This window comes from Macrobrachium nipponense, chromosome 43, assembly GCF_015104395.2.
Source record: "Macrobrachium nipponense isolate FS-2020 chromosome 43, ASM1510439v2, whole genome shotgun sequence".
Lineage (NCBI taxonomy): Eukaryota > Metazoa > Arthropoda > Malacostraca > Decapoda > Palaemonidae > Macrobrachium > Macrobrachium nipponense.
In genome coordinates, this window is record NC_061104.1 from 22,980,113 (window position 1) to 22,991,031 (window position 10,919).

Below are 10,919 nucleotides of genomic sequence, written 5' to 3' on the forward strand. Positions count from 1 at the left end.
GTTAAAAACATATACATGAGAGAGAGAGAGAGAGAGAGAGAGAGAGAGAGAGAGAGAGAGAGAGAGAGTCAAAATCAAACCAAAAACTTTACTTCCATTTTACAATAGTTATTCTACATGTTATAGGTAAAAATATAATACATGAGAGAGAGAGAGAGAGTCACAAGCACTTCCATATCATTAAAAAGGAAACAGTATATGACCTGACGTCTCCCACAGGGTTCAAGCGCAGCCAAATGTTAAACTTGAGGACCAACTAAAATAAATAAATAAATAGATAAATAAATAAATAAAAGCACTTCCCTCCCCTTTCGTTGGTCACACTCGAGCGATCGCGCTCAAAGACACATCTCTTCTCCCCGGAGAGACAGACACACAGAAGCAGATCCAAAAGCCACCAGCTTATCAGATGGCAGATAAGGAAGGGTTTTCACCCAGGGACCCAGGTTCCCAAGTTCCTCCCCTTGCGGTAAGAGCACACCACCGCCGCCGCCGCCGCGCGCGCGCGAACGTGACGTCACAACTCACAAGGACCTGATTATCTCGTATCGCGGACGTTTGCCTGAGTCGGCTGCCTGAGTAAATTGCCGACACAATGAGCGTTTAATGGATCCTACATTTCGTAGAAGCTTTCCCATTTTTATATCTGTTTATTTTCTCTCTCTTTTTTTTTCTAAAGTTCATTAGTAAACACAACAAACGGCAGGCACAATGGCTGTCAGTTTCCATCAGGTCAAGCGATTTCCCACCTTGAAAAGTGCAAGGCGCAATTGCAGTTGCATGCTTGGGAAATAGGATTGCAAAGGCTATTCTTGGTCTTATTGAAGAGGAGAATTAGCCCCGGCAGAGAACATTCTATTTCTTACTTACACCATTAAACGACGGTGGTAGAAGCTTTTTTTTTTTTTTTTTTTTTTTTTTTTTTTTTTTTTTTTTTATGACACAAGTAAGGGAAGTCTATTATTATCAAGAGATTAGCGCAATCTTCATTCGTTTTAATTCTCCTAAATCTTTTTCTATATATTAGTTATATTTTAAATATACTGTTTATCTTCGTATTGCATATGCCTGACTTTTTTAAAAACTAATTATGGTCCTTTATCAAATAATAAAAAAATAGGTATTTTATCAGGAAACCTGAAATTTAGTTTTCTTTGAAAAACAGGTGAAAAATACATCTCTCCCTACCTGTCTCTCTCTCTCTCTCTCTCTCTCTCTCTCTCTCTCTCTCTCTCTCTCTCTCTCTCTCTCTCTCTCTCTCTCTCTCTCTCTACGTACACATTCAACAATCAATTTCCTAAGTAACGACCCTTAACAAGACCAGATTTGTTATCCTAAAAAAAAAAAAAAAAAAAAAAAAAAAGATCACGCACCCCAAAGTTAGCCAACCTGGTCCACTAAATGGAGGGAGTCACTTAAGCGAGGATAAAACTAAACGAATAGATTTCAGAAGCGAGAGATTCGACTCCCTAGCGGGCAGCCCGGTGGCCGGAGGTCATGCCATAAAGGGGGATCGTCGGTTTAATGTACTACTACTACTCTTCAAGAAACTGGAATATATATTCATCGGGTTCTTTCTGCCGAAGGTGAAAATTAAATCACTTTTAACGTCTTTTCTTGGGAGATGTTTGTTTTTTTGTTTTTTGTTTTTTTGTTTTTTTAACGCTTCCCAAACAGGGGAAAATTATTTTTGGGTGTTGACACTTGGCAGATGTTTTAACCTATTTGTTTTTTTGGCAGTTTTTCTTTAGTAATCAAGTTGTCTAAAATTCCCAAAACTAGGGAAAGTAATTTTAAGATGATGACTAAACGTATGCTTCTATTTTTCTGTTTTACGTGTTTTTTTTGTGTGTAATCAAGCGGTGTAAAAATCCCCCCACTCCCCAAAAAGTAATTTTAAGATGATGACACTAAACGTATGCTGGCTTAGATTTTCCATCTCTAGTAATCAAGTTGTGTAAAAACCCCCCCCCAAAAAAACCCCCCCCCCCACCCCCCCCCCCCCCCAAAGGAAATTAATTTCAAGATGATGTCACTATACGTATGCTTCTATTTTTGTGTTTTGTCAGTTTTTTTCTTTAAAAATCAAGATGCGAAAAAATTAAGTTGTGCAAAAATTTCCCAAGAAAAGGGAAAGTAATTTGATTATGGCACTGAATGTTATGCTTCTATTTTTGTGTATTGTCATTTTTTTTATTAGTAATCTTTTCTTTTTTTGAGTTCTCTATCAGAATTTCTAGAAAATAAACAATGAAATCGACGGTAACAATTTAAATTTTCAGATACGTCATTCATAACTTTTTTAACACGTGACTTCACCATCAAATATTACGATTTCGTTTAGTATTGAGGTCTTATGTATTATCAACCGTAATCACTCAAGTCACAAACGATATGTGATTTCATTCCTTTTTGGTAATATCCTTTCGTTGCCTCATCAAGTAGACTCTGAAATCCGATTGCAGAGAACCCTTCCTCTGTCAGGAGATTTATCCCCGGCAAATGACCTCACATCGAACCCCAATTGGAAAAGTCTAAACACGGAGGAACCAAACATCTGGAGGCGTTCTCAGCAAGCGTCTTTGAACAAACCAATCACCTGCTACAAGCGCGCTCTTCTTCGAAGCTATGCATAAAACCATTGCTTTTTTTTTTTTAACTTCAGAGAGCGCGCGCGCTTTGGACCCATTTGGAGTGCTGAGGGTTGGGTGGGGGAAGGAGGGGCTTGTTAAGAAAGCCCATACAAGGTTCAGTCGTCTCCTTAGGGCTGAGTAGCTAGAGGTCTTCAGCACGATGAGGTCTTCTTGAACCGTCTGGACAAAACCATGAATGGTATGGTCATTTTTCCAGACAACATTGAAGGTCGTCAGATCTCCTACAACTCCCTAGATGGGAGAACTATCACTATGCTGTCGTTTCCTGCAGCTTTCTAGATTTAAAAAAAAATCGAGGAAAGACACTAGTATCCTTAAACTTTCTAGACGTTTGAATCTAAGACCGTATTCTAGAAGTATTGAGAGTCTTGGAGTACCTCACCCTGGAATTACCAAAAGGAAAACTATTGTTTCCAGAGCCATCTAGAAACAACGAACTGGAGGCGCTCCTAGACAATCAAATTTAAGACGGTACCCTAGAACTACCTACAATACTGATAACTACCTGAAATCACCAAGGCAAAAAGCATTTGACAAAGAATCTAACACTTTTGCGTTAGCTAGATATTACATTCAAAGCCGTACCCTAGAGCTATCTAGATGAAACATACTGGAGAATAATTAACAACTATCAACGTACAGGGAACGTAAGGCATCTGTATACCCAAGAGGACTTCAAAAACGGAATCCTCCGTAGACACCCTTTTGGAGCCTAGGCTCCGAGATATTTAACATTCAAAGCCGTACCCTAAGAGGACTTAAAAAACGGAAGCCTCCGCAGACACCCGTCTGGAGCCGAGGCTCCGAGATATTAACATTCAAAGCCGTATACCCGAGAGGACTTCAAAATAAAACGGAATCCTCCGAAGACACCCTTTTGGAGCCGAGGGTCTGAGATATTAACATTCAAAGCCGTATACCCAAGAGGATTTAAAAAACGGAATCCTCCGTAGACACCCGTCTGGAGCCGAGGCTCCGAGATATTAACATTCAAAGCCGTATACCCGAGAGGACTTCAAAATAAAACGGAATCCTCCGAAGACATCCTTTTGGAGCCGAGGCTCCGAGATATTTAACACTCAAAGCCGTACCCAAAAGGACTTCAAAAAGGGGAATCCTCCGAAGACACTCTTCTGGAGCCGAGGCTCCGAGATATTTAACATTCAAAGCCGTACCCAAGAGGACTTCAAAAAACAGAATCCTCCGAGGACACCCTTTTGGAGCCGAGTCTTCGAGAGACCAACTATCAACTTACAGGGAACATAAGGCATCCGTACCCAAGAGGACTTAAAAAACGGAATCCTCCGAAGACAGACACCCTTTTGGAGCGGAGGACCCGAGAGACCGAAGGGGCGAAGCCGTGTCGTGTACAAGATTGGCCGTTTATTCTGGCTCTTGTTTCGAGTTCGTCTCCATTCTGCAAATATCCGCTGATGATGCTGTTGTGCGCAGGAGAAAATGGGAGGCGATTTCTAATTATCGTAACTTCATTCCCCTGTTATCCTGGCGTCTCGTCCGTCAATTTGCGGAACCGGGGTAAGGCTCAGCTGATGCCCAAAATGGCAGGTGGAGATCGCCGAAGTGGGCAACGCATCTGGAGATAGGGATCTTTTCAATTATCTGTTGGGATCTTGGCTGGGCATAAACATTTCATTATTACAATGGTGGTGATTGGTATCGTGGGAGGTAGGTGTCGTTAATATATTATAATTGTTATAGGGATATAAATGTTTTTCTGTCTGTCCGTCGGTCTCTGTATCTATGTTTATATATTTGCCTTTCTATCTATTTCAATAGACTAAATAAAAAAAAATATAAAAAAATATATATATATATAGTATATATATATATATATTATATATATATATATATATATATATATATATATATATATATATATATATATATATATATATATTATATATATATATATATATATATATACAGACACACACATACACACACACACACACACACTATATAATATATATATATATATATATATTATATATATATATATATAATATATTATATATATATATATATATATATATATATGTTGAGAGAGAGAGAGAGAGGCAGAAATAGCAGAGAGAACGAGGAAAAGGAAGATAGTGCGAAAAAACGAAACCGAGAGAGTAGACATTGGCAATTAAACCAAGTAAGAGAGAGAGAGATCACCACTAAGAAGAACCATGCCCGCATGCCCATCTCTTTTCCTATTTCGTCTCCTCTCTCTCTCTCTCTCTCTCTCTCTCTCTCTCTCATCCGCCAGATAAGAGAATGACCGTCAGTGTGTGATACCAGTGGCCTGCTAATGCGCAGGCGCCTTCCAACGTGTAATGTTTACACATTTACACATAAATGTGATGTCTTGTTGGGGAGGCTGTCGGCGTCCTTATCTGCTTGTGGGCAGATGTCGCGGGGAAGGGGGGTGGGGAGACTGGAGGCATACTTATGGGAGATCTATGCCCGGTCGACGGAGATGTATGTATGCCCCCGTCTCGGAGTTATGGTATACGCTTGGGGCTTAATCAGGGAGTTTGTATTCATACAGCTCTCTCATTCTGGGAGCTGTTTTATCTTTTATTTTTTTTTATTAATTTTTTTTTTTTAGTGTTCCTCATTTTCTGAGATTTTTTAACTCTGTATTTATCTCTTTGTTCTTTTAGGTTATTGTTATACCTTTACGATCGGGGAGCTGTTTTATTTATTTTTTTTATTTTCTCTTTTATTGTTTTTTAAATTTTTCTGTATGTGTTTGTATTTTTTTATTTGTTAATAGATTGTAATTTACCTTTGCATTCAAGGAGCTGTTTCATTTTTTTTATGAAGTTGATTTTTATTGCTTGCATTGTTTTTTGCGATTATTTTTTTGTATGGATTTGTCTCCTATTTTTTTTCATTGTTGTAATTATTTTTTTGCAGGTTTTTTGTTAGGCTACGTTATGGTAGAACATAATTTTAAAACATCCTATTTACAATTTTTTTTTTCTCTTTTGTTTGTTGCGGTTGTATTTTTTTTCAAGTTTTTTTTTTCATTTGTTTTTGTTTGGTAAGCATTTGTCAGCTTGCGTTATGTGGAATCATAAAAAAGCCCCCCCCCTTTTTTTTTGCTCTGGATGTATTTGTCAAGTTGCATCATGACAGAACTTAAAAGAAAAACACAATTTGTTTTATTTTCGTGTTTTTGCAAATTCTTCGCTCAGTATAAATTCCTTTATGCTTAAGTTATGATAAAAGATTTACTTGTTTTTGGTCTTTATTTTCTTGTCATTGAAACTATTCCAAACCTTAATAAGAAATGATAAATCCCCACATTCAAGAAAGGAGATTGCCATTTACTTTTGTCATAAATTTCCTAATATTCTCTATTTTTCAAAAGTATCCGTAACCTTACAGCATGAAGATACGACATGACATTAAATAAACAGTATCTCCTATGTCTATTTTCGAGTTAAATTTATGACCTCTCTCTCTTTGTCCAGTCAGCTTTTATATTCTTGCTACATGATAATATCATGTCAGCAGTAACATTTTTTGTTTATTCTTTTTTGTTTTCCCAAAAGAATTGTCTTTTATCTTCAACTCCCCCCCTTTTTTTTTATCAAATGAACCGAGGCCTGTAATATAAAATCACTTCAGAGAGTCGACCAATCACAAATAAATAACATGTCAGCAGTAACATTATGATTTTATTCTTTTTTTGTTTTCTCAAAAGAATTGTCTTCTATCTTCGACTCCCTTTTCTTGTTTTTACCAAATGAACCGATGCCTGTAATATAAAATCACTTCAGAGTCGACCAATCACAAATGAATAAAGATATATTTTCTTTATTTTTCGTTACTTAATATAATTTGTTTTCGTTCTTTGTTAAGTAATCGCCATCTCGCATCTCGAGGACTTACAACACCCATTTGACTAATTGCTTCGGTGCACGGACGATAAATTCTACCGTGCACTCTCTCGATTCAGTTGCTTGCCATTTTTTTTGTGTTTATTTTATTCACATAAAAGAGCTACAATATTTGTTTTTATTTTGTATTTATTTTATTTTTATTTTCTAAATGGTTTTATCGAGGGAGCCTTAAATTACAAAGATCTAAATAAGACACAGCAGGTAGAACTGTTGTGACAAGGCACTGCAGATGAAACAGCTGGGAAAAATACTGCTGTCAGAACAGGTGTAAGAAAACACTGCAGTTCAAACAGCTTTTTCAAAACCCCGCCATTCAAACAGTTGTGGCCAAACATTGCTGTTTAGATAGCTGTGACAGAACACTTGTTAAGACAGCTGTGACAAAACACCGCTGTTAAAACAGCTGTGTCAAAACTCTGCTATTAAAACAGCTGTGAAAAAAACATTGATGTTAAAACAGCTGTGGCAAAACATTGCCATTTAAACAGTTGTGGTAAAACACTGCTGTTTAGATAGCTGTGACAGAACATTGTTGTTAAAACAGTTGTGGCAAAACACTGCTATTTAAACTGTTGTGCTGAAACACTGCTGTTTAGATAGCTGTGGCTGGACACTGCTGTTATAACAGCTGTGACTACCGCTGCTGATGAAAACAGCTGGTGACAGGACACTGCTGTTATCCAGCTGTGACACCGTGCTGTTAAAAACAGGGTGGGACACCTGCTTTTACAACAGCTGTGGCAAAACACTGCTGGTAAAAGAGCTCTGACAAAGCACTGCTATAAGAACAGTTGTGACAAAACTGCAGAAAAAACAGCTGGGAAAAAGCACAGGATGTAAAACTGCTGTAACATAATACTTTGATTAAAGCAACTGTGACAAAGCATTCCAGAGGAATGACAAATCACCGCAGATGAAACAGCTGCTGCTACAAAGTGCTGCATTTACAAAACAGCTGTGACAAAACACCTCTGATAAAGTAGCTGTGAAAAAAAAGAGAGCTGCAGTTCAAACAGCTGTGACAAAAACACCGCATCTAAAACAACTGAGACACAACACTGCCGTTAAAACAACTGCAGTTCCTCGAATGTAATAGGAAAATTTAACTTGTTTTGGTTTGAATTTTAATATATACGTCTGCATGTTTATCTCTCTCTCTCTCTCTCTCTCTCTCTCTCTCTCTCTCTCTCTCTCTCTCTCTCTCTCTCTATACAATAAAAAGAATAGCAGAGAAAAGACAGAGACTAGGAAGAGAATAAATGAATAAATAGGAGGAGGAGGAGGTGGCGAGAAAAGAGTCGTATTCTAATATCGTGTCTGCATGTTTATCACTCTTGTTCTCCGTTTATACAATAAGAGTACTAGAAAAGGGAGAGACTAAGAGGAGAATAAATAAATACGAGAAGGAGGAGGAGGAGGAGAGAAAAGAGTCATAGTCTAATATACGCGTCTGCATATTGATCCCCCTCTCTCTCTCCTTTTATGCAATAAAAGGAATAGAAGAGAAAAGACAGACTAGGAAGAGAATAAATGAATAAATAGGAGAAGGAGGAGGAGGAGAAGGAAGATGAGGAGAGAAAATAATCACATTCAAGGCCAGATAATGAAATTTGACACCAAAAGCTTTCCACAATAAACTGTCGTGATATCAATCAGGACGGATTCCTAACAATTCTACCACGTATAAGACAATAGAAAGCGTGACAGAAAGAAAGAAAGGAATGAGAGAGGAAAAAGAATAAAGATGCGAAATAAGCAATGAAGACTAGAATAGACAGAACAGGGAACTAAGCGAAATGAAATGGGTAAGAATGAATAAACTAGAAACAGACAAATGGAGAAAGATGAAATAATTACCTTGCTTTCACCGTACACTTTGAACAATCAATCTGAGCCTTTGTACAACTTTCGACTGTAGGCTAGGAGGAGGAGGAGGAGGAGGAGGAGGAAGGCAAAAGAATACAAAGAATAAGAAACAAAATGTTTGAGGAAAATAAAATACTTATTGCCTGACCCCTGAAGTCACACGCAACCCAATCAATGCGAGCGATTTTACAACTTTCGTCTGAATGTATAAACAAAGTCTGTTTCTATTTCCTACGTACTCGTGTGTATGAGTCTGGGTGTATGTACGTGTGTGTGTGTATGTACGTGCGTGTGTACGTGTCCTACACCTACAGCTGGTAGAGTGCTTTGCAAGTTATTTGTTGTTATGGCCTTGTCTAATTCGGAGTCCCTTGTCAAAAGAAATATGACCCCAGGTTCTCTCCGGCCACCCAGGATGCTGGTGGGACCATTGGCTCTCGTCGGTCCGAGTTGGCTAAAAAAATATGCGTTATTTTTTTTCTTCCCTTACATCTGTTCGAATTATCTTCTTTGATAAGATGTATGATACGTAATTCCAACTGCATCTAGTCTAATTTTCTTTCTTAATTTCATATCTTCTATTTTCAAATTGTTTGAAGTAGAAGGAAACTAATTTTTATACTGAATCATTGGAAGTACTAGAAACTATTTTTATGGTGAAATTATGGAAGTACTTGAAAGCAATATTTTGTACCGAATTTTTGGAAGTAATAAAAACATTTTTCATAGTGAATTTCTGGAAGTATCAGAAAACAACTTTTAGTGAATTTCTGGAAGTAGTAGAACACTATTTTTATTGTAGTGAATTTTTGGATGTACTAACAAACTGTATTTTGTAGTGTGTGTGTGCGTGTATTAAATGTTTATGTTTTCCAGATAATTTGTGTTTTTTTGCAGCTAAATAATGGGTGTGTCAGTGTGTTTTAAATGCGGTTTTTTTTAGATAATTATTGTGTTTTACTTTTCCTTAGTAGCTGAATAATTGTAATCACGTTCTTGAAGGCGTAACTTTAATTCTATTTTTCAAGAGTCACACGTTTTGAAGTTATGCAGGTAATTGTTTTAAAGCACTTAAAAACGCTGTACTTGTAATGAAGCACATTCGTGATACCAGTATTTATTTATTTATTTTTTTTTGTTAGAAAGTTTATGAATCTATTCTTAAAAGAGTTGTGTCTGGATATCTGTTTGAGAAATTGTTATTCATAGCAATGAATTTCAGTCTGGAATTCTATATATAACCCATTTTCTCCGCGGAAGCGTTTAAAACGGTCGTTTTTCTGTAAAATCGTTTAGTAGTGGAATTTTGTTACTGATTCAACGCAATTAGGCTTTAAAATCTGATACCTATACTAAGAGTGATGTCTTTTTTATATACGCGTATATATATATCTCAAGTATAGAAGGCCCATTAAAATACTCTGGTTTAAAGCTGAGGACTATATTTCGGTGGACTGACTCCCACCCTTATCAATAGTAAGTAGTAAGTGTATATATATATTATATATATATATATATATATATATATATAAGTAGTAAGTAGTGAAGTGTATATATATATATAGATATATATATATATATATATATGATATATAAATATATATATATATATATATTATATATTATCCCTATATCTTATATATACACACATGCATACATACATACTATACATACATATAACACACACACACACACACACACACACACATATATATATATATATATATATACTATATCCATCATATATCATATCTAATATAATATAATATATATATATATATATATATATATATATAATTTTGTTTACAGAATGTATATATAATATATATACACGTTATATTATATATATACATATTCTATATTATATAATGTACATATATACATTATATATATACACACAGTATATACATACACTACTTCCCTCTTCGACAAGGAACAAATGAATTTCCAGTGATAAATTGAGCACCTGCTTCATCTATCATCTGCATGAAGCCCGTCTCAAGAAAAATGTATATGAAGTAACGATTAACTAGCAATACGCTGATCATTAGCGATAAAAAAATAATGTTTTGACAATTTTATACTTTTGAGAGAATAGATAAACAAAACGTAAATGCATTCCATGCGGGAATGTGGCTGGAAGAAGAACTGCTTGTGAGAGTATGCGTACAAGAATTCCAGGCAACAAAAGGTGTAAATAAACTTCCAGAAAGAATAATTGTAAAAGTACTCCAAGCACGACTAAGTGTAAAAGCACTCCAAGCAAAAATAAGTGTTAAAGGACTCCAAGAAAGAATAACTGTAAAAAGACTCCAAGCGAGAATGTGTAAATAAAATGCGTGCAAGTATCAGTGTAAAAGAATTCCAAAAAAGAATAATTGTAAAAGAACTCCAAGCAAGACTAAGAACTCCAAGCAGGAATAAGAGTAAAAAGACTCCAAGCAAGAATAAGTGTAAAAAGACTTCAAGAAAGAATGTG